Here is a 24159-nt window from a genome sequence, read left to right as displayed (position 1 = left end):
GGCCCACCTCTTCAGCAGCTTTAAGTTTAATCTGTTCAGTAAGCCATGGATCCAAATTGGCGTTGGATTTAAGGTTTAGCAAGAAATTGATAAAATAGTCTATAAGGATAGGAAAATGATTGTCAGGACCTTGCATATGTGCTATATAGGAAAGAGACTATCTGGGTCTTCTGCCAAAGGGAAGCATATATACTGCTTTGCCAGACGGTTGGTGGAGGGAATCTATTAAATTAGGTAGGGACTCGTGCCCACCAAGAGCAGGGATTTGTAGAGGAAGCATATTAATGCTGTGAGGACATACCATTGCTGTGAGGACATAACAATGCTGTGAGGACAGAAGTGTTGCCTTTCACTGTGCCCCGGACTCTTATCCAGGAGTGTGGGCACGGAGGTCTCCATGGGCTCCACTGGATTGATATTTGGGGAAATATTACATAAAATGGTCACTTTAAATGTTAGGTGTGAAGCAAAGAACACAACTAAAAAGCATCTTATGTATTTGCCTGTCTGAGATACACAACTGATTATTATAGTAAATTAAGCAGTTTTGAATAGCGATGAGCAAAATGATTCAGCAGAGTTTGAGAAACTCCACATTTCAGTGATTTGGATCCTGTAAATTGCTGCACAAAGTTCATACTGAAAAAAAACAACCAAAATTGGATAACAAATTCTATATAAAGTTAAATATGACAAAACAAATGTAACTAATAATAGCTTTCTAAATGCCTTTTAAATAAACCAGTAATAAGAGGTTTGTGAATTAATTCATTGAAAATAGAAGCATTGGCCCAGTATCACAAATCACTCTGCAAACCAAACCCCACGCGCTTTGCCCACCTCTAGCAACGTAACTGCTGCTCTAGACATTCTCATATTTGTCCGTTGGGTAAAAGTATGCATTCAGCCCTTGAAGTATGGTATCTGTAGGCTATGGCCGAGGTTTAAAGAGCCAATTCTACATTTAGATTTTTCTATATTAAAGTGCAAAATGCGTGGGGTGCATTCATTATACTACTTATAATTTGGATATACCAAAGTGAGAATATTATAGTCTGAAGTGGGACCATCTAACAGCAAACAACATTTATCATATCTAAGAATGTTGCAGTCACTATACCTAAGAAATTGAGATGCAGGCTAATATATGGCACAGGACACACAAGCCAATATTTAAGTGCATAAAAGGGGGAGCCCAATCTCCTTGCCCATCCCATTCCCAGACAGTGATCACAGAGTCTATAGAATGGTAGGTGATCATCCATACTAAAACTACCCCTTGACCCTTTAGAAATTGGCTGGTGTCATGGCTTACTGACAGGGCAAATAGAACAGAATGGTAAGGTAGAAGCAGAGTCAGTGGATAGGAACAAGGATACAAGAACTGGACTGCAGGAACACAGAGGACAAGCAAGATAGTAACCAAGCAAGCAGTCAGTAAATTAACACTGTATGAACTCAAAGGAGATTTATAATATGGTACACATTACAGGGTGAACAAGGTTTATACAGGGGTCTGAAGGCATATACACAACATCATACCTAACAGTGTAATGCAAAATACAACCAAGAGAGACAGTATTGTAATCAGAAATACCTTAAGCTGGGTACACACTACACTGTTTTCGTCCAATAATCGGCTCAAACAGCCGACATACGACCGCTCATTCAAAAGTCGGGTCTGTGTGTGCAGTGACACGATGGTTGAAAGTCTGCCCAAATGGACGATTGTCGCCTCATTTGGTTGGTCGTACCGTTTAATATTTTCGTTCCAATCTCGTTTCCGCTGTGTAGTGTGTATAAACTTCCGATCGATCCACAACAGTGAGTACGAAATTACAGTCATTGCTCACGACAACGTGGCTGTAAAAAGTCGCTAAAGGGACGTCCGCTCTTCCTTTATCGTCCTAAACAAGGCTAGTGTGTATGCAGTCCATGGACCGAGCGATCGGACCATCGATCGCATGTAAAATCGCTCGGCATAAAAAGTTGGTCGCACTTTCTGTAGTGTGTACCCAGCTTTAGTCTGTCTAGCAAGAACACTACATATCTGCCTGGATATATGTTACTATTTAAACAAGAAAAATAAGCTGTGCCCCAACATGGATGCTAAATAAAATTTTATTTCAAAGTATGGTTACAGACAAAACCTATTTCAAATCAACTGACATTTCTGAGGGGGTTAATTGCATCCGGGTCGGGACTGAGACATTAAATAATACAAAATATTGCAGCACATCTGTACAAGCGCTTTTCTGGAAATTGAATTTATGTTTGCTTTTGTTTAATTGCTGTGAGGGCATCTTCATATTACCATTTTGGAATAAATATTGTTTCATGTAGATGAGCTAAAGTTAATTATACAAGAATGGGGAAGCAATACGCTTTCCATAACTCCGTCTATGAATATTTTCATACAATAAGTTTACAGAAAACATAAGAGCCTGAATGCATTTGGTATTTTCTACATTTACTAAATACATTTATTTAATACTTTATTTTACATAATGGAAAATAGGTCTCTGTTGAGTTTAGTGAATTTATTCCTAGCCACTTTGTATGACACAATTTTTATTTGTTGAAAGAAAAACTGTTGCAAACTAATCAATATGTTAAAAATACTACACAGACTTCAGAAAATCCCTGTATCAGTCAAATTTCTTTCCCAAGGCGCAAGGTATCGCTGAAGATTGTCAATTCCAAAATATTGTAAACATTTTTCTTAAAAATATTTTACATAATAATGTGACATATACCAGGACACATCAACAAACCATGACTTGATACTGGACAATTCTAGTAAATAAGAAATGTTAAAAATAAAAGTATTTTTTATTTGTATATGTAAACATGTTCTCATTCGATCAACAATAAACAGGAAGTCTCCTTGTGTTTTTAATAATTCTTTCCTTAATTTCGTTTATTAGATTACGAGCTATGATTTCATGTGTTTTCTATTTTCATGTATTTCTTTTAATAAAGAATAAGCATCTCAATATAAAAATGTAAATCTAAAATTCAGATAAAAGGAAAACCCAGTGAGCCACGAAACTTAAATATACAGAGTATAGAAACTCCCCAAATAAATGATTTTTCATATTTCACCAACATATTTTTTTGCCCATCAATAAAAGAGAACAGGCTGAGCTGCTTAATTCAACTTTTGACTGACATATCAGGAAAATATTTTCAAAACACATTTTGCAGGATCTGGTAAGTCTAGGATATAGCTTGCACATGAACTGAAGTATCTAAATTCTTTAAAAACAAATACATATTTGAAGTAGAAGTCCTTGTCATTATGCTGCATACAATTTACAAACCAAAGACCGATCATGGGGCAATCAGTCTGCAGAACTCTTATATAATTTATTTCACACTCATGATGAGATCACCAACACAATCTGTGTGTGTACACTGAAAACTGCTTGTTCCTGTACTAAGTGCCCCTGGGTCTTTCCTTATATAATATTTAAGAAATTATCCTACAAAACACAAGAACAACAGTATGAAAGTTTGTACTAGTTAAAAATAGCAGATACTGTGCATAAAAATACCCGGCCTGGATAAGGATGAGAGTATAAGGATGAGAGTTGTCAGCACTGTTTAATATATATTAAACAAGTATGTGCTCAGTTATTAACACATATGTACTAAAGATATTTGTATTTATTTATTTTAATCATCCTTCTGCCAACTCTTCTTGATTAGTCCCTTTTTGTGTTTTCATATTGTTTTGCATTGTTTAGATTAAATATTAGTAGTTAAAAATATATATATATATTCTGATATGGGTATAACTGGGCACATGAAATAGTCCTACCCTAATGTCTATATTACACAAAAAATGATTTGTAGTTATGTATGAAGAGTTGTTATTAAAAATGTGCCCCCATTAATCAGATTTTTTTTTTAAACATCTGACTTTTTCCTAAGTACAATGTAATGCCATCCAGTCTTATAGAAGTGCCTGCTTGCTGTGTGCATGCTGCGTGTAATCAGCCTCTTATGTCTTAGTTCTTTAGTCGCACAATAGAATCAAAACAAGTGAAGTGTCTGGTAAACAGAGAGCTTAGTGAAAGTATATAGTGTATGTGTGCATGGACATGGATAGAGATAGATAACTCTGCAGAGGTTGAGATTTAGCTGAGCAGCACTTGAAGCAGGATCTTTTCATTTATTCACACTGCGGCAGCCACTCTGATATATAGCTGCTATATATGATAATATACACTCAGGGGCCACTTTCTTAGGTACACCTTTCTAGTATTGCCCCTAGAATGGCCTGAATTATTTGTGACATGGATACAAGGTGCTGGAAACATTCCTTAGAGATTATGGTGACATGATAGTATCACGCAGCTGCTGCAGATTTGTTGGCTGCATATTCATGTTGTGATTCTATAGTTCTACCATATCAAATAATATATATCGGTAGATTCAAGTTGCTTACACCGACTACTAACCATACCATCTAAGTGGCACAAAAATTGAGATTTGTCAGACCAGGAGGCATTTTCCAGACTTCAACTATCCAGTTTTGGTGAGTCTGTGGCCAGTGTAGCCTCAGTTTGCTGTTCTTAGCCGACAGCCGTGGAACCCGGTGTGGTCTTCTGCTTTTCTAGCCCATCCACTTCAAGATTCGCCATGCCATGTGTTCAGAGATGCTCTTCTGCATACCACTGGTGTGACTGTGAATTATCTGACCATGCCTTCTTTCACTGGTCAGTAATTGTCTGTTCTCGGTGTACTGCTGAACTCACAATGAGCATTGTCAGGTTTGATGAGCAGTTTATGTACTGCAACCCAACTGTGATATTCTGCTCCATGGAGCTTGTCAGATTGTTTTTGAGGACACTGGATGTTGATGCCGCAGGTAAAGATTTGAAGTCTATTTATCTGTGTTTGTTCACCTGTTTTGCTTTGCAGTTTGAATTAATGCATAAATATAACCAGGGCCTGATTAAGGGTTCCGGCCGCCCTAGGCTTATACGACCCGAGCACGCCCCCCCGCCCAATATTTACGTTTGTATACAGCAATGAACAAAAATCATACTGCACAAGCACAACAACCAATTAATGCACATAGGGAGCTATATGTTGATGTTCAGTATATCATATCAGGCATATGTCTGAATCTCATTAATGAATATTCTGGCGTATCAGAGTACTCCTGAATTCATATAAGAATACTCCTGAATATTCACGATTATTCTCCAGGATTCACATTTAGCAGACTGTTCACTCTTACCTGTTCTTGCAGCTTTGAATACCTGCTGTTCTCTCTTGATTGTATTTGCAGCCTTGCTGTCATCTTGTTGGCTTATAGAAAGCTGGGATCCCGTTTTCAACATATGCAAATATTGAATTATAATATAAAATGTTAATAAGGACTGAATGATCCTTTTCAGCCATTTTCATCATCCCCCGTTAGCCATTTTCAACACCCCCCTTCATCTTTATACATCACAGGCAGCCTGGCAGCAAATCATAGTGCTGTTAGCTGCCTGTCGAGTGGTACCGCGGTTCTTAGGTCTTGTGAGATATCGTAATCATTATCTCGCAAGACCAGACTCAGAACAGAAGCCTAATAGGCAACTAACAGCAATACGATTTGCTATTAGAATGCCTGTCATGTAATGATAATTGCTTTAGAACAGGGCTGGCCTTGATGATTTCAGGCAGCCTTCACCGCAGGAAGTCTGCCCAAAAAATAATAGAGATGGGGTAAAAAAGGTGGAAAATCCAGTGGCACCCTCCATTATCCACTACCCTAGGCTGCAGCCTGATCAGCTTATTGCTGATCAGGCCCTGAAGATCACAATCTGGGAGTACGCACTTTCACCCACTGTTGCCCTTTGCTAATGATGTTTCGTACTCCAGGCTGGCATCACCTTGGACACCGTTGCATCATGCAAGTTAAGCTGTGTTTGTTACTGAAGTTAAAACTATGAAACAAGAAAAGGGACTTGGGGAATTAGAAATATGAATCTAAAAGGACTGCTGATATAAGTCAAGTAATTGATTAGTGAGGGGGGTTTGTAAAGCAAACAAATGATTGGAGAACATGTATGTAATAGGGACTTGGGGAAGAAGGTATAGGAATAAGACAACGGACATAGAAGACAGGCATTTGAATCAAATAAAGGTCTGAAGAATGTGTGTCCAGCCCAAAAACTTGAATAAGTGGTATGTGAATTAAGTAATGGACTGGCGAGATTGGTATATGAATCAGATAAGTGACCTGGTGGGTTATAAATCAACAAAGGACTGGCAAGCCATAAAAAACTGTTTGTCACACCTGAGGATCTGTCTGTACCCGGGCTGGGTTGTGTCGCTGGAGCAAAACTGGTCACTATGTGCAAAAAGGTGATTGGCCTGATTAGGTTCCTTTGCATGGAAGAGAAAGGACTGGTACAGATAGTGGTTGCTGTGAGTTCAGGAGAGTAGAGAATATAAATGGCACTCGAGACTGGCAAGCAGTGAAGAATAGCAAGATCAGATTTAGCAAAGTAGACAAGACTGGAACCGGAATGCTGGACCGGGTTGCTGGACCCGACTGAAACCAGTTTGCTAGACCGAACTGGAACCGGATTACTGTACCAGACTGGAATCGGATTGCTGGACCGGACTAGAAGTGGAATGCGGGACCGGACTGGAAGCAGATTGCTGGACTGGATTGCAGACTGCACTGTCTGAGCAGGAATAATTGAGAAGACTGCAAACTGCTGGGAACCAGATTGGCATCTGAAGAATCGACGTTGCACTGGCTACAGGTTAGGGCTCCAGGAAATCCTTTTATAGCAACTGATATCCGCTGATTGAAAGCTACTGTCAGTTGAGCTGAAGCAGCACTCTGACTGGCTGAGATGGATTAGGTGACTGGATCTAAGATGTACAGGAACTGGTTTTGGAGGGAACTCTGTAGTGAAGACTGCTATCCCCTGATTGGAGGCTGCAGTCAGCTGAGCTGAAGCAGCATTCTGTCTGGCTGAGTTGAGTGAATCCAAGCTGGCAGCTCCCATGTACTGGTTTTGGAGGGATCTCTGGAGTGGAGACAGACTGGGCACTATCCTGCAGAGAGATCTGAGACCAGCAGAGCCTGCAGACCGCAAGGACAGCTTACAAAGACAGCGAAGGGGTAAGTAACAGGATCTGAGAGCTTGGTGTGTGACACAGTTGTTGTCAGCGCTTGTTCTTACTGCATATGTGTGTGTATCTAGCAAAATTAAAACATGAGCTATTGGGTCATATTTTGATCAAAATATTTAAGCCTGCATCCCAGCGTCAAGGCAAAAAGTTTTGAGAATGACACAAATATTATTTTTCACAAAGTCTGCTGCCTCAGTTTTTATGATGGCAATTTGCATATACTCCAGAATGTCATGAAGAGCGATCAGATTAAAAATATAAGATAGCGCAAAACTAAGATCAGCACAATTGTTTTAATAAACAACCTAGCTCTTATTGAGCCTGTGGTCGCTTAGATCTAGCCGAGGATAGCGTGGTGTATAGCAATATATATTCAGTCCTACCCCGGGGTTTTGGGAATGAAAAGTTTTCAGATCTCCAGAGAGGAGCTAAAGACAACGAGTCCGCTACACAGGTTGAAAACACACTGTTTTACATAAGTTATATGCTTTATGCTCCCTGTGACTTTGAGACTTTCATGAGAGTATAAGGAAAGTGAAATTTGCACACACAGTCGTGCGGGACAACGTTTAAGCCAGTTTGCCGTAACTGGTAATATTTCTACTTCATGCGTTCTCTTTGAACTCTGTTGGGCTCCCAATTGTATTTTATCCTCTGATACTAAGTGGCGCCGTGCTAGCGATTGGATTACAGTGTTGGTGTTATTATATTATCTTTATAATATGCTATATATACTCAATATCAGTGTGCATTGTTACATATTTCAGATATTTTTTATTATATGTGTTTATTAAAACAATTGTGCTGATATTAGTTTTGCGCTATCGTATATTTTTCTTTGTTTTTACATATATCAGCAGGTCCAGATCCTGCTAAGCTAGCAACATCCTGACCGGGCACTTTAGGTTAAATAGCGCCCCATTTGTGTTTTTCTTTTTGTTGAGCGATCAGATTAATTGCAATTAAATTCTAAGTCCCTCTTTGCCATGACAATGAACTTTATCCCAAAAACTAAATTTCCGCTGCATTTCAGCCCTGACACAAAAGGACCAGCTGACATCAGGTCAGTGATTCTCTCGTTAACACAGGTAAGAATGTTGACGAGGACAAGGCTGGAGATCACTCTGTCATGCTGATTGAGTTAGAATAACAGACTGGAAGCTTTAAAAGGAGGGTTGTGCTTGAAATTCTTCCTCTGTTAACCTTGGTTATCTGCAAGGAAACACGTGCAGTCATCATTGCTTTGCACAAAAAGGGCTACACAGGCAAGGATATTGCCGCTAGCAAGATTGCACCTAAATCAACCATTTATCGGATAATCAAGAACTTCAAGAAGAGAGGTTCAATAGTTGTGAAGAAGGCTTCAGGGCACCCAAGAATGTCCAGCAGATGCCAGGACCATCTCCTAAAGTGTATTCCGCAGCGGGATCGGGGCACCACCAGTGCAGAGTTTGCTCAGGAATGGCAGCAGACAGGTGTGAGTGCATCTGCATGCACAGTGAGACTTTTGCTAGATGTCCTGGTGTCAAGAATGCCAGCAAAGAAGACACTTCTCTGCATGGACAGACTGATATTTTGCAAAAGGTACAGGAATTGGACTGCTGAGGACTGGGTTAAAGTCATTTTCTCTGATCAATGCCCTTTCAGATTGTTTGGGGCATCTGGAGAAACGCTTGTCCGGAGAAGGAAAGGTAAGTGCTACCATCAGTCCTGTGTCATGCCAACAGTAAAGCATCCTGAGACCATTCATGTGTGTAGTTGCTTCTGAGCCAATGGAGTGGGCTCACTCATAATTTTGCCTAAAAACACAGCCATGAATAAAGAATGGTACCAAAACATCCTCCAAGAGCAACTTTTCCTAAATATCCAAGAACAGTTTGGAGACAAACAATACCTTTTCCAGCATGATGTAGCACCTTGCCAAGGCAAAAGTGACAAAACATCGAAATTTTCCATGGCCAGGAAACTCCCCAGACCTTAATCCCATTGAGAACATGTGGTCAATCCTCAAGAGACGGGTGGACAAACAAAAACCCACAAATTCTGACAAACTCCAAGCATTGATTAGGCAAGAATGGGCAACCATCAGTCGGTATGTGGTCCAGAACTTGATTGACAGCATGCCAGAGCGAGTTGAGGTCTTCAAAAAGTAGGGTCAACTCTGCAAATATTGACTCTCTGCATAAACTTAATATAATTACCAATAAAAGCTTTTGACACTTATGAAATGCTTGTAATTTTGCTTCAGTATACCATAGCAACATCTGACAAAAAGGTCTAAAAACATTGAATCAGCAAACTTTGTGAAAACCAATACTTGTGTCATTCTCAAAACTTTTGCCCATGACTGTACACTGACCTATTTGCTTCAAACACCATTAAAATGCAGTTAAAATCAGATGTATTAACCACCCAGGTCCCCCCAAGCTTCAAACACTCTTTCAAGATTTACCTTTTTAAGCTCATCTATCCAACCTGACCATTTTCACAATCACCTCCTCTCCCTTTGTCTTCCATCTCAATTTTCTCCTAGTTGGTCCTACTGTCTCTCACCACCCCTCCCTCTAGAATGTAAGCTCTCATGAGCAGGGTCCTCTCTACCTATTGTCAATTTGTCTACTGTCCCTCGTTCGTCCTGTCATGTATTCTGCTGCACTCTGTATAAGTCTCCATAGAATTACTCACACTCATTTGTGCTACATACATGTATTACCTCATCTATTTGTACTTGCTTCTGTATCCAGCGCTACAGAATCTGTGGCGCCTTATAAATTAATAAATTATAATAATAATCTAGCATGGGCTGGCTAATGAGCCACACCTAAATCAAATAAGAACTGTCGAGATGGGTATATGAATCAATACAAGATTGGATAATGTATATGTAACTGAACAGTCGACTTGGGAAGTGTGTCATGCATCGGAAAAAGTACCATAGATATGGTTATATGACTCGAGTAGATGGCTCTACAAAACAAGAATGCAAATTAATTAGACAGGTGACTAGAGAAATGGGTGTATGAATCAAATGAAAAACTGGAGAAATGTTTATATAAATTAAATGAGATATTGGAGGAATTGATGAAGTTCTGGGGGTTTTGTATAGATAGACTAAATGAAGGATATAAACATTAGGGAAACTGGAAGACAGATTGAATAAAAAACTTGAGAAGTTAGTAATATAAATTGAATAAAAGACTAGGCATATTTATATACATACTGAATAAAGAACTGAAGAAACGTGTACAAATTGATCAAGAACTTGGGAGGAAAGGGTAGATGAATCGATTGAAGAAGTTGGGTAATGGATATGGGTAATGGGTATCTTATATGGATTGGGAATCAAAAAATCCAGCAAAACGAAAAAAAAAAGTATATAAATAAAAGACAGAATACTGGGAATGGAATACATGAATACAGTAATGGACTGTACAAATGGTTATATCTATCAAAAAAAGGCAGGTAAAACTGATACACAAATCGAATGAGGGAATTTTGGAATAAATAAAATTAAATGTATAAAAATCAATATTGAGGATAGGTAAAAAGTGGTATCACAATAGAATAAAAGACTGGGAAACCAGGTATATGTGAACTGATAGGAATCGAATGAGAGAACTCTAGAAATGAGGGAAAATTGGCATGCTGAATGGAACGATTAGGCATTAGGAACTATGATAGAATATTTAAATTGATCTATACTCTAGGCCACTGGATCCCAAACTTTCTCAGTTCGAGGCACCCTAAGGGTCTCCATAATTTTTTCAAGGCACCCTTAAGCCAAAATAATTACCAAATACTCCTCCACCTTGCTTACCACCAGCCCTGGCCGTGGCACCCCTGTGAGATCGCTGTGGCACCCCAAGGAGCTGCGGTGCACAGTTTGGGAACCACTGCTCTAGGGGGAGACAAGGCATGAAAGAGTGGTAGTGAGAATGTGCACATTAAACAAAATGAGATGATAGAATTGTGAAGACAAATGGCCTCATGAAAGTGTAGAGTTGGATACAAGTCCATTTGTGTAGCATAAAATACTAATCACTAATGCGCATGCCCCCAAAAAATAGACTTACGCTTGTGTCTGTGTGTGGAGCCAGTGACATCATATGAATATGATCCCTTATGCTTATAGAGGTGGATCGGAAGAGGCGAGGAGCGCAAGTATAGGACAAATACAATAAGGACGTGATCAAATAAAATACGACCGATGTAGACCTGGGCACAGACACAATCCTGGGTGCATTTTTTTTTATTTTATTTTTGGTGGTGGTCATAGACTGTGACATTTTAAGCTAAATGAGAGAAGAATGGGAACAGAGAACCATTTGGCAAAGGCAGCATTGGTTGGTGAAGCAGCAGAGCCGTAACTTAAAATTCTAGCGCCTGGGGCGAGAAATACAAATGCCGCACCCCAGCCCTCAATTTTAACCAAACGAACCTTAAATATTCCTAAATTGCACCCCCCCTTCAGTGTTGCGCCCCGGGCGGCCGCCCCTGTAGCATAGCCCTAGTTACGGCCCCGTGAAGCAGCATAGAAATAGTTCAAATTAAGAAAATTAGGGAGGTAACATGAAACAATGGGGAAGATTAATTGTGCTTTGGGAGAAAGAAGGTGAATGCTAGAGGACACAGATACAAATTTGGAAGTACGTGAGGTAACAATAGATACAATATGATGATAAAAGCAGGGAAAATGGAACTTTTGAATAGGTGTCTCTGTTGGTCGTATCCAACAGCAAACAAATGAAAGGAGAAACACTCACTACAAGAGCATAGCACAAATACAAAATAAGTAAGTAAACATAGTATATTTTGGAGGCAACAACAATGAAGACAAATTGACACTATGGGCCTGAGTAATAATTGTGTGCTAGATGAAAAACAGCCAATATTTAACTTATGTGCAAAATAATAAACTAATTTGCACTCTTTGCATTGCAACATGGTTTGTCCAGGAGAAGATTTACTCCTTTTTTTTGCCTTACTTTCCTTAATGACTCAGGCCCTATAACTTTTGTTGAGAATAAGGCCTGCAATCTGCCAATACATTCTCCTATTTCTCGGACACATCCATGGTGCAGCAAATAATAAAATGAGTGTACGAACAGTGGATAATAATCCCCCTTCAGTCTAATGTTTGTGGTGTAGTAGTCACTCCTCAGTTGGTTTGCATTCCCAAATAAATCACTACAGGTAAGTATCACAAAAGAAATAATATAAGTAATATGAAAAAATATTTCATATACAACATATTTTGTAATAATTATGTAATAATTATGTAATAATAAGACTAAAGGTGAATGATATAATAAATGTAATGTATTTAGGAAGAACATGACCAGGAAAGGAACGGTGCATTGTTAGGCCCCATAGCAAAATTTCGGTAGGGGCTCTAAACTCCCTGGCCACTAAAAAAAAAAAAGCAGAACAAGGGGTCTCATCTGAGCACGACCGATGTGGCACACATGCCCACTATGCATTCGCTGGTCAGAAGAGGCATCCTCTCTGCTTTTTTAAGAACATAGTGAGTGCATGGGGGGGGTGGGACCTGTCATTGTTGGGCCTACCTCAACTGGGGGTCCTATATTAGTGGCACCCCCTGCTCACTCTTTAATTCAGGCACTGAACGTGACTTACAGAATACAAAATTAATGTGGAGAGGAAAGCAATATATGCTGCATCATTGCAATAAAATGGAAAGAAAAGAGGGAGAAAGTGCCAACACATACCTCCCAACTGTTCCGATCTCAGCGGGATAGTCCCAAATTTAGGGCTCTGTCCTGCCTGGGGACATGTTTGTCCTGCAGGTGGGAATGTTGGGGGAAGGGAGATATCTAAGGGGCAGACTAGCGTTTTCTAGTTCTAGGCAGCCCTCTGGGAGCGTGGCCACACCTCTATTGTGACCTGGCCACGCCCCCCTGTTCCGCTGCCAGAGACAGACATGTTGGGAGGTATGGCAACTTAAAAGTGAAAGTGCTAATATTATGTATGTGAACAGAATTAATGAGTGATTGTAAATAGTCACAGCAGGTACAGCTATTGAGAAACAAAACAGATGACGGAATGAAGCACGTCAGATGACAATTGTTGTCAGTTATGTAATACAAAAGATTTCCGCGTTACAACATATTGAGCAGTAAATTTTCAAATAAAATGACATATAACAACAAATAAGCAAAAGGGATCAATGGGAACAATTACTTCCTAGAGAAATGTTAAATGAAATATATTACTGTAAGTTGCTAATTGAGTTAAATCTAAATTAAAAGTAAAACGTATTATAAATCATCACCTTAAAAGATTTTAAATTAGCGTACTGTGTAAGCATTCCATATTTTTGCCAATATATTAAAAATGTCATCAGAGTCTGTGAATAGTGACCAATTAGAACAATCTCAGAATATGTTAATTTTGTACTCTTTACATGTGTATTGTTACACTATGTGTGTATGTGTGTGTATTTGAGTATTACTGCACTATGTATCATGAATTACGGCAATGTGTATGTGTGTGGGTAAAAAAAATTCAGCCCAAAATTTACCAGTCGTAGGTCAAGCCTAAAAAAACTTAAAAAGCAGCTGACTGCAGCATTACATTCACCACATATTTCTGGGATCTCTGGGTGCATTTTTGTAGCCTATGTGGTGTATATTATATATGATGCAATACTTTAAGTTGTACCAGTCTTTCCCTGGCTGACACCAAAATGTCTGACACCACAGACCAGGCTTGGGTCCAGTCCTCATGTTTGAGAGGACAAAAGTCATCTTCCCACCTATTTCTGAACTTGGTCAGAGGCTTCTACATTAGATCATTAATGTGCATATATAGATGACAGTGCTTAGTAAGCCCTAAGATCCAGAGCAGTGACTCGCTATCAGACATTTCAAGTTGAACCTTGCCAGTGGGGAATTGAGTCATAAAAGCCTGTCTGAGCTGTAATATATTATTTGAAAGGTTATATTTCTCTTTAAAATGATCAAAGGTAAGGAGTGAGTCTCCTGTCACAATCAGCCAAAATGTATATGCTTGTGGCAGACCATATTTGCAGATTCAGAATAGTGTTAAAATGTGAATGTTTCTGGTTTCTCCACATGGGATTTCTAGGGGGACCAAGTTTTCTCAACATGAAAGAGACCACTGTGGACTACACTGTAGAGTTGGATGCAAGGTTCATGTCTTCATCATCAGCGCACATTTTGAACCTGCCCATAAGAAATATGACTCCTTGACAGGTGCATATGCGTCTGCGTTCCAGGTCAGGCTCAGTCACATTTAGGTAAACATGTCCTTAGTGTACTTGGTCTACGTGCCATTTCTCTTCCCTTGTCCATCTCCCTAAAAGCAAGCAGTCGTAATTGTGAGATACCCCTGAATCTACATAGGAACTTGCAATTTTAGTGTGCAGACACAGAACCAAAATGCGTATATTACAGAAAGAAAAAGACGCTTACATCCAACTCTAAGCCCTATGTACACATGCTCATGCACAAACTACTGTTATATAGAAAAAAAAACAGACAGTGTGCCCCCTCCCCAAATCTTAAACCAGCCCTAGCACTAGGCTACCTGGTGCTATTATATTTAGGGAGTGCATGGGGGGGTGGGACCTGTCATTGTTGAGCCTACCTCAACTGGGGGTCCTATATCAGTGGCACCCCCTGCTCACTCTTATATAATAGGGAGATCACAAGTATGGGCACCCCTTGATTATGAAAACCAACCCCAGGCTGATCAGCACAGAGCTGGTACCTTTATGGGGAAGGGGTGCAAAACACTGCATGCCAATGGAGTGGAAACTTTTATCAAGAGTATGCCTCACCCCCAGGGGTGCAGAGATGGGAAGGGGAGCAGGTACAAAGTGCCTGTGTGGACATGCTCCCCTCGGTGGCTATGGAAGGAGCCCAAATAATTTGCTGTAACAGGACACAACATTCTCCTTGGCTGCTCTGCTCACCCCTCTATGTAGTTGCAGTATAACAAATAAAAAAAAATAACAATGTTGTATTCCACCTATAAACAGAATATTTATTGGGAAAATAGTGTATATTGGCATTTTATTATCAATTTGTGACAAAATACTTACCACGGAGGAGAGATATAATCAGGGCCGCCGAGAGGTGGGGGAAGCGGGTACTAATTACCCGGGCCCGGGCATGTCAGGGGGCCCGGCCTGGGCCCTTGTGCTGCCAATTTTTGCTCTGTGCTCCATTCAGACTGTCTGAATGCCGGGTGTGACGTCATCATGTCATGCCCAGCATTCAGTCAGTCTGGAGCAATGGAGCACAGAGCAGCAGAGAAGACTATAAAGAAGAGAGAAGAAAATGTAAGTGAAGGGAGGAAAACGAGGGGGGGGCAGCATGACAGGGGTTAAAAAACGAGGGGGGCACAGAGGGGTTAAAAATGAGGGGGCAGCATGACAGAGGGGTTAAAAAATGAGGGGGGCACAGAGGGGTTAAAAACGAGGGGGCAGCATGACAGAGGGGTTAAAAAAACAAGGGGGGGGGGGGCACAGAGGGGTTAAAAACGAGGGGGGCAGCATGACAGGGGGTTAAAAAATGAGGGGGGGGGACAGAGAGGTTAAAAAATGGGGGGGCAGCATGACAGAGGGGTTAAAAAATGAGGGGGGCACAGAGGGGTTAAAAACAAGGGGGCAGCATGACGGGTTAAAAAACGAGGGGGGGGCACAGAGGGGTTAAAAAATGGGGGGGGCAGCATGAGGGGGTTAAAAAACTAGGGGGGGCACAGAGGGGTTAAAAACGGGAGGGGGGGCAGCATGACAGAGGGGTTAAAAAATGAGGGCGGGCACAGAGGGGTTAAAAAACGGGGGCGGGGGGCAGCATGACAGAGCGGCTAAAAAACTAGGGGGGGCACAGAGTGGTTAAAAATGGGGGGAAGCATGACAGAGGGGTTAAAAAATGAGGGGGGCACAGAGGGGTTAAAAATGGGGCAGCATGGCACAGTGGGGTTAAAAAATGGTGGGCAGCATGGCACAGTGGGGTTAAAAAGGGGGGAGGCATGGCACAGTGGGATTGAAAAAGGGGGGGGAGCAGCATAATATAGTGTTATGAAGGGGAGCCAGGTGAACGGGGCAAAAGCAGCATGGAGGGCGCAGTGTGATCATAAGGCATGGCGATGATGAAGTGGCACATTATTGTAATATTGGAGCTAGAGGAAGGCCTAATTATTAATCGTGGATGGTAGTGATTTAACACCAGGGTTGTTTGGAATTATCTAAATGTAGCTATTTTCTTCCACATAGGGCCCCCATCATTCCAGGATCCAGACAAGCCGCAACTAAAGAAACATGCAGCCACAGGTGGTGAAAGTAAGAAGAACAGGTAGGAGAGAGCAGGACAGTATGTGAAATGTTGTGATTCTAGTAGGGACAATGTCAATTTTTGGTGAGTGTTGTGCCCAATGTAAGGTGCAGGCCAAGACTGAACTCTTTGTGTACACACTGCATTTTTTCTATACTACACTGTGGTGCTAGATGTCCTGAAAGTCAGGAGTGCTTGGACATATGTGACGCTCGAGGCGAATTGAGAGCCTAGTGATTTTGATGTGTTAGCCACGCCCCAATGCTGCATTTGCCATGCCCCCAAATGCATGACCACACCTCTGAAAAATTTAGCGCCGCCGCAATTTTTTTTAGCATACTCAACTATAAGGGGGGCCCCATGAATTTGTTGTACCAGACAGGGCTGCCAAGAGGTATTCAGGGCAACAAACTGGGACGTGGCAAATGCGCCATTGGGGCGTGGCTAACACATCAAAATCATTAGGCTCTCAATTCACCCGAGCCATGCCTTATGATCTCACTGCGCCCTCCATGCTGCTTTTGCCCCCTTCACCTGGCTCCCCTTCATCACACTATACTATGCTGCTCCCCCCCCCTTTTTAACCCCACTGTGCCATGCTGCCCACCATTTTTAAACCCCACTGTGCCATGCTGACTCCTGTTTTTTAACATCACTGTGCCATGCTGCCCCATTTTTAACCCCTCTGTGCCCCCCCTCATTTTTTAACCCCTCTGTCATGCTTCCTCCCCGTTTTTAACCCCTCTGTGCCCCCCCTCGTTTTTTAACCCTACTGTCATGCTGCCCCCCATTTTTTAACCCCTCTGTGCCCCCCTCGTTTTTAACCCCTCTGTCATGCTGCCCCACCCCCCATTTTTTAACCCCTCCGTGCCCCCCTTCGTTTTTTTAACTCCTCTGTCATGCTGTCCCCCCCTCATTTTTTAACCCCTCTGCCATGCTGCCTCCCCCCGTTTTTTAACCCCTCTGTGCCCTCCCTCATTTTTTAACTCCTCTGTCATGCTGTCCCCCCCCTCATTTTTTAACCCCTCTGCCATGCTGCCTCCCCCCATTTTTTAACCCCTCTGTGCCCCCCTTCGTTTTTTAACTCCTCTGTCATGCTGTCCCTCCCTCATTTTTTAACCCCTCCGTCATGCTGCCCCCCGTTTTTTAACCCCTCTGTGCCCCCTCATTTTTTAACCCCTCTGTCATGCTCCCCCCCATTGTTTTTAACCCCCTCTGTGCCCCCCTCGTTTTTGACCCCTCTGTCATGCTCCCCCCCATTGTTTTTAACCCCCTCTGTGCCCCCCCTCATTTTTAACCCCTCTGTCATGCTGCCCCCTGTTTTTCAACCCCACCATGCCATGCTGCGCCATTTTTAACCCCTCTGTGCCCCCCCTCATTTTTTAACCCCTCTGTCATGCTTCCCCCCCCGTATTTAACCCGTGTGCCCCCCTAATTTTTTAACCCCTCTGTCATGCTCCCCCCCCCCGTTTTTAACCCCTCTGTGCCCCCCTCGTTTTTTAACCCCTCTGTCATGCTGCCCCCCCATTTTTTAACCCCTCTGTGTCCCCCCCCATTTTTTAACCCCTCTGTGCCCCCCCTCATTTTTTAACTTCTGTCATGCTGCCCCCTCCTTTTTAACCCCTCTGTGACCCCCTCATTTTTTAACCCTTCTGTCATGCTGCCCCCTCGTTTTTAACCCCTCTGTGCCCCCCCTCATTTTTTAACCCCTGTCATGCTGCCCCCCCTCGTTTTCCTCCCTTCACTTACCTTTTCTTCTCTCTTCTGTATGGTATTTTCTGCTGCTCTGTGCTCCATTGCTCCAGACTGAATGCTGGGCATGACATGATGACGCCACACCCGGCATTCAGGCAGTCTGAATGGAGCACAGAGCAGCAGAGAGGAGCAACGCCCGCACCGCAATCACGTGAGTATGTTTTGTTTTGTTATTTTAACTACCCTGCTCCCCCCACCAATGACTGAGCCACCCCCCCCCAAAAAAAAAAAAAAAGAAAGAAAAAAAAATTGTTTTGAAAAAAAAAAACAAACGGCAGCGCAAGGGCCCAGGCCGGGCCCCCTGACATGCCCGGGTAATTAGTACCCGCCCCCCCCCTCTCGGCGGCCCTGGTACCGGGTCCTTGAATTCCTCTTGGCAGCCCTGGATATAATTGTTCATAAGGTGTATGGTTTGGAGTTCAGAAAGAGGACTAAATATTTGTCCTCTGGCTCTATATAAACTGCCTGTATCATGTTAGGCAGAGTTTAATTAATCAGTATAGATAGACTTCTGGTGTGTATTGAGTATGTAGGATGGTAGGCAGTGCCGAACCATGCTCATTTGTGTGCCTAAATTTAGAATTAAGGCCCCTGATATTCCAGGAGACTACCTGAAGTTTCATCATGTCAAAGACAAGATAACACTAATGAGCATCCATAGTCACCAGGGCCCCCACTCACGCCACTATAAACATAACTACAACCAATTCATCCATACAAAAAAATGCAATAAACTTACAGACCCCAACTGAGATATTCTCTGCTAATATTACAGGTGTTATTTGCTGTGGTCAGGACTCCAAACAAGCAATAAATAATCTCAGGTCAGAGGAAAAATAACATATGATTGAGACTGGGTAAATAGAGTAGACCCTATGCTTGTCCAGGCCTGGCACTCATCAGTTCTGATAGCCTCTAATCCCTTGATTACTCACATGCAGAAGCATCAGTCCATGACTGCTAAGGAATAGAATCAAACCAAGACAAGAAAAAGTGGATGGTCTCTTCATAATGGACACACAGTCTGATGGAAAAGTACTGAGTACCTGATGGCCATGTCATGGAATCATTGGTTCACCCCTTGAAATGTGAAGAGATTGGTTTTGAGAGACTTATTGAAAGAATGAAAGTTGGGGGAGAGTCTGGAAGTCTCGGAAGTGGGAGTGAGAGTTGGTGATTAGAGGCATAGGTCAGAGATGGAACAGAGATCTCGAGCCTGGATGTATCGCGTGATGAGGTCAGAGATGTATGAAGGTGCTGGAGAGGGCTTTGTAGGTGAGGTTGAGCAGCTTGAATTTAATTTTGGAGGAAGTATGGAGCCAGTTAAGTGATTTGCAGAGTGGTGCAGCAGATGAGGAGCAGCTGGAGAGGAAAATTAGCCGCACCACTGCATTCAGGATGGACTGTAAAGGGGAAAGGAGAATGAAGGGAAGCAAGCTGGGAGGAGGTTGCAGTAGTGAAGGTGGGAGACGAGAGAATAGACTAGGCTTTAGCTAACATAATGGGTGAGAAGGCGCATATATATGTTAAGGAAGAGGCGACAAGACAGAGAGGGACTGGATTTGTGGAGTGAAGCTGAGGGCAGAGTCAATTATGACATAAATACAGTGGGCATGGACAGGGCCTGATCATCCAATAGGCTAATCAGGCTGCAGCCTATACTGCTGGGTCCTGGAGGGAGGGGGGTCGAGGCGCGGCACCGCCATAATTTAAGATTTTATTTCCAAGTTTTTATTATTATTACTGCTCCGGCGCTCCTGGCATAATATGCATCATGTAGAAGACGAATACTGAGGTAATTAAGTATGGAGGGCTGGCTAAAGGGGGAGAGGTAATGCAAATGGCTGCAGCAGGGAGGGGGGAAGGTAATGAAAAAGGCTGCAGGGAGGGGGGCAGGTAATGGATGGAAACGGCAGCAGGGAGGGGGCAGGTAATGAAAACAACTGCAGGGAGGGGGCAGGTGCTGGAAACGGCTGCATGGAGGGGGCAGGTACTAGAAACGGCTGCAGGGAGGGGGCAGGTAATGGAAACAGCTGCAGGGAGGGGGCAGGTACTGGAAACGGCTGCATGGAGGGGGCAGGTACTGGATAGGGCTGCAGGGAGGGGGCAGGTACTGGAAACGGCTGCAGGGAGGTGGCAGGTATTGGAAACGGCTGCAGGGAGGGGGCAGGTACTGGAAACGGCTGCATGGAGGGGGCAGGTACTGGAAACGGCTGCAGGGAGGGGGCCGGTAATGAAAATAGCTGAAGGAGGGGTAATGAAAACGGCTGAGGGGGTATTTAAAAATTGAGTAGCGTGGGGGGGGGGGGGGGCATGATCCCTTTATTGTGTGGTGGTTAAAAGGATGCTCTCTGTGTTCACTAGGATGCTACATACCAGTCAGTTGGGGCTAGCAGAGGTTTGTATTTGATTACAGCTCTTTGACCACAAATGTTCATATATTGCCTATATATTCTAAAAACAAGTTAAAAAATAACTTCCATGGTGTAATATTATTAAAACGGTTTTATTAAAAAAAAACACACACAAATTCAAAACATCCAAAAATCAGAAGTATGTACTATATATAACAAAGTCTCTCCGACGAAACATGCAGAGGGTTTCAGCTCACAATCAGTCATTGTATGTATGCAGCTACATGTGGAAAGACACAAAGGAAATATTCGGATGATGTTCAGCTTTTGCTACTGATTGTTGGTTTGTGTCCCATAGATTGTAAGCTTGGGAGCTATATAAATAAATGATGATGATGATGATAATGTGATGAATTTGTGTGTTTTTTAATAAAACTGTTTTAATGATATTACACCGTGGATTTTTTAGATTGGATGATTTGCCCATGGAGACCAGGTAATTGAAGGGGAAAACATGTGGATCATGGTCCGCTTGGTTTCAAATATTAAATCGTGATTTCCTAATTATTAAAGATCTTTCAAAGAACTTGTACTTTCAATTATATGAACAATTCAAAAATTTTTCAAGGGACACGTACACAAAACAACTATTGCGCACTGTGAACATTTTCTGTTTTAATTTGTATTGCCTATATATGCCTGTGCTATGGGGTAGTTTTATCTGGCCATAATGGAGTGTTGTGTTTGAAATAAAAAGCCTAGTCATTCAGGGTTTGTTAACATTTTGCATTATTCTACAGTTTGTGCATATTTTTTCAAATCAAAACAGGACCTCAACCTTCCAGAAGCCAGCTAGGAGATAAAAATAGCTGCAAGCAGGAAACATTATCAAGAACAGGTAAGAAAATCTATCTAAATTTGACTGCTGAAGAATACTCCTGAACACTCATATTCAGGAGTATTCCTATATGCCTATACATTGGTGGGAGTGGTGGTGGTTCAGGGGGGGAGGGGGGTTGGAGAGCTCTACGGGTGTATTAGCCTAGGGCGGGCAGAACCCTTAAGCAGGCCCTGGGTGTGGAGTACAGTGGACAGCATGATGTTGTTGGGAAGGATGGTGGCATTAGCAGTGGGAAAGATGATGAGCTCTGTGTTGGATATACTTGTGGTTCCCCAAGTACCAGCATGCATTGGCAGTTATGGGTATGCTGGTATGTGTAGTTCTACAACGCCAGCATGCCAACAGTCTGACCATGCTGGGACCTGTAGTGCACAAAAGACAATTTTTTTTGTATTAATTAAATTACTATTACCCCACACATACCGCCCAGGGGTGTGGGAAAAGCCCTAGAGCTTTCAGCATGGGGCTGGGTACACTTGGGGAGGAGGGTTCGCATTTTTTTGGGGAATCTAGCTCCGTTCTGACAAACCTGGGGGAGGCTTGGCACTATAGCAGGGGTACCGCAGGCTACGGGTGTCCCTGCTATAGTGCCACCAGCCCAGACTAGCAAAGCCTAGTGCTGGTAATAGTAAAATCAGGGGTGGGGGGGACCCATGCTTTTTGTCCCCCCTGATTTTGCTAGCACCAGCCTAGGCTGAGAGCATTAGAGTTGGTAAAGCTGTTTGTGAGGTGGGGGGAAGGGGGGGTCACATATTTTTATTTACATTCAGTTCAGTTATATATTTATTTATTTTTTACTGTTTTGTCGGCGCTATTGCTATTTTAAATCTAGTTAATTATTTAGACATTCTGACTGTCGATTTTACAACCTGTCGACATTCTGATCGTTGACCTTATGGTGTTCATTGTCGACATTCTGGCTACATCCCGAAATATACCTGAAGGACCAGTAGATGCAAATGTGCAAAAAGAGAAACAGCATGGCCTGCATTTTTGGTGATTCACAAATAAGCCTTAGTCGGTGCTGTTTGAATTACAATTTACACTTATGAACAGAGCCAAAACGTCATAAATTCTGCATGATAAGAATGACAAAAAGGGGTGCATGGCCATAGTAATAAAGGTCAAACCAATTTGAGACCCCTCCAATGCCTTAGTTAATTGCAGACACTCACTGTCACCAACTGCGTTGACCATGCACAGGATCATAGAATTTTTTGGGGAATAAAACAAACCATTGCTGTGGGGATTTTCTGGTAAGCCAAAGCTGGGGATTGAGGCTCCCGTATTGCAGATTCATGTGAGAATTGCAGACAGTTGCACTGAAAATGACAGCTAATCATCGCCACACTGTTTTATCTGATCCCGGGAGCCATCGTGGGCTCGCCAAACACATACTTCCTGCCATTAATGGCAGTGTGAGTGAGCATTAGACCACTGAACTGACAATATATGCCCTTTTGGAGCTCAAGTCCTAGGAAATTGCTAAAGGCCGGCAGGGTTGGACTGGCCCGCCATGGTGCCTGGGTATACCCCAGTGGGCCCTGATGCCTGGTAGCTCCACCCTCTTCATTGGTGGGGCGGAGCAAGGTACAAAAAAAAATATATACTTAACTCATTGTGGCGTCGGCGCCCCTCCTACCTCCTTCCTTCTCCATTCACACTGAATGTTGAGCGACGTCATCATGCCCGACTTATTCAGTGAGGAGCTGCGCAGAGAGGAGCCAGCAAGCAAGAAGTCTGAAGAGATGAAAAGAGATGAAAGAAGCCAATAGAAAGGTAAGAAAAGTAACAGAGACAAGAGGGGAGAGAGGGGGGCAGCATGGCACAGAATGATGAAAGCGGGGGAGCAGAATGGCACAGAATGATGGAGGGAAGCAGCATTCATGGCACAGATTGATGAAAGGGGGGTGGGAAGCAGCATGGCACAGTGTGATGAAGGGGGGAAAGCAGCGTGGCACAGTGTGATGAAGGGAGGAAAGCAGCATGACACAGTGTGACGTGGGGGGGGGGGGGAAGCATGGCGCAGTGTGATGAAGGGGGCCAGGTCAAGGGGGGGAAAGCAGCATGTCACAGTGTGATATAGCGGGGGAGGAAAGTAGCATGAGCAGTAGGATAAAGGGGACCAGGTGAAGGGGGGGAAGCAGCATGGAGGGCGCAAGTGATCATAAGGGAGCACAGTGTGGTGATGAAGGGAGAAAGTAATGTGGCTGTGATGGCACAGGGGGCTTGTGGCAATGTAATGTGTGTGTGTGTGTGTGTGTGATGGCACAGAGGGATTGTTGCAATGTAGTGTGTGTGTGTGTGTGTGTGTGTGATGGCACAGGGGACTTGTGGCAATGTAGTGTGTGTGTGTGTGTGTGTGATGGCACAGGGGGCTTGTAACAATGTAATGTGTGTGTGTGTGTGTGATGGTAGAGGGGGCTTGTGGCAATGTAGTGTGTGTGTGATGGCAGAGGGGGCTTGTGGCAATGTAATGTTTGGTGTGTGTGTGTGTGTGTGATGGCACAGTGGGCTTATAGCAATATAGTGTGTGTGAGGTAGGTGGTGGCTAATTAATGGGTGCTATTATGTTTCTGGGGTAATGGTGGGGCAATTTAATTTCATTTAATAGTGGGGACTATTAATTTAAAATGGGGTGGTTTGAGAGCTATTAATTGAATGTGGGGGTGAGTTT

Source organism: Mixophyes fleayi, chromosome 3, assembly GCF_038048845.1.
Source record: "Mixophyes fleayi isolate aMixFle1 chromosome 3, aMixFle1.hap1, whole genome shotgun sequence".
Classification (NCBI taxonomy): Eukaryota; Metazoa; Chordata; class Amphibia; order Anura; family Limnodynastidae; genus Mixophyes; species Mixophyes fleayi.
The sequence above is the reverse complement of the archived record's forward strand: the minus strand, read 5'-3'. Positions refer to the sequence as shown.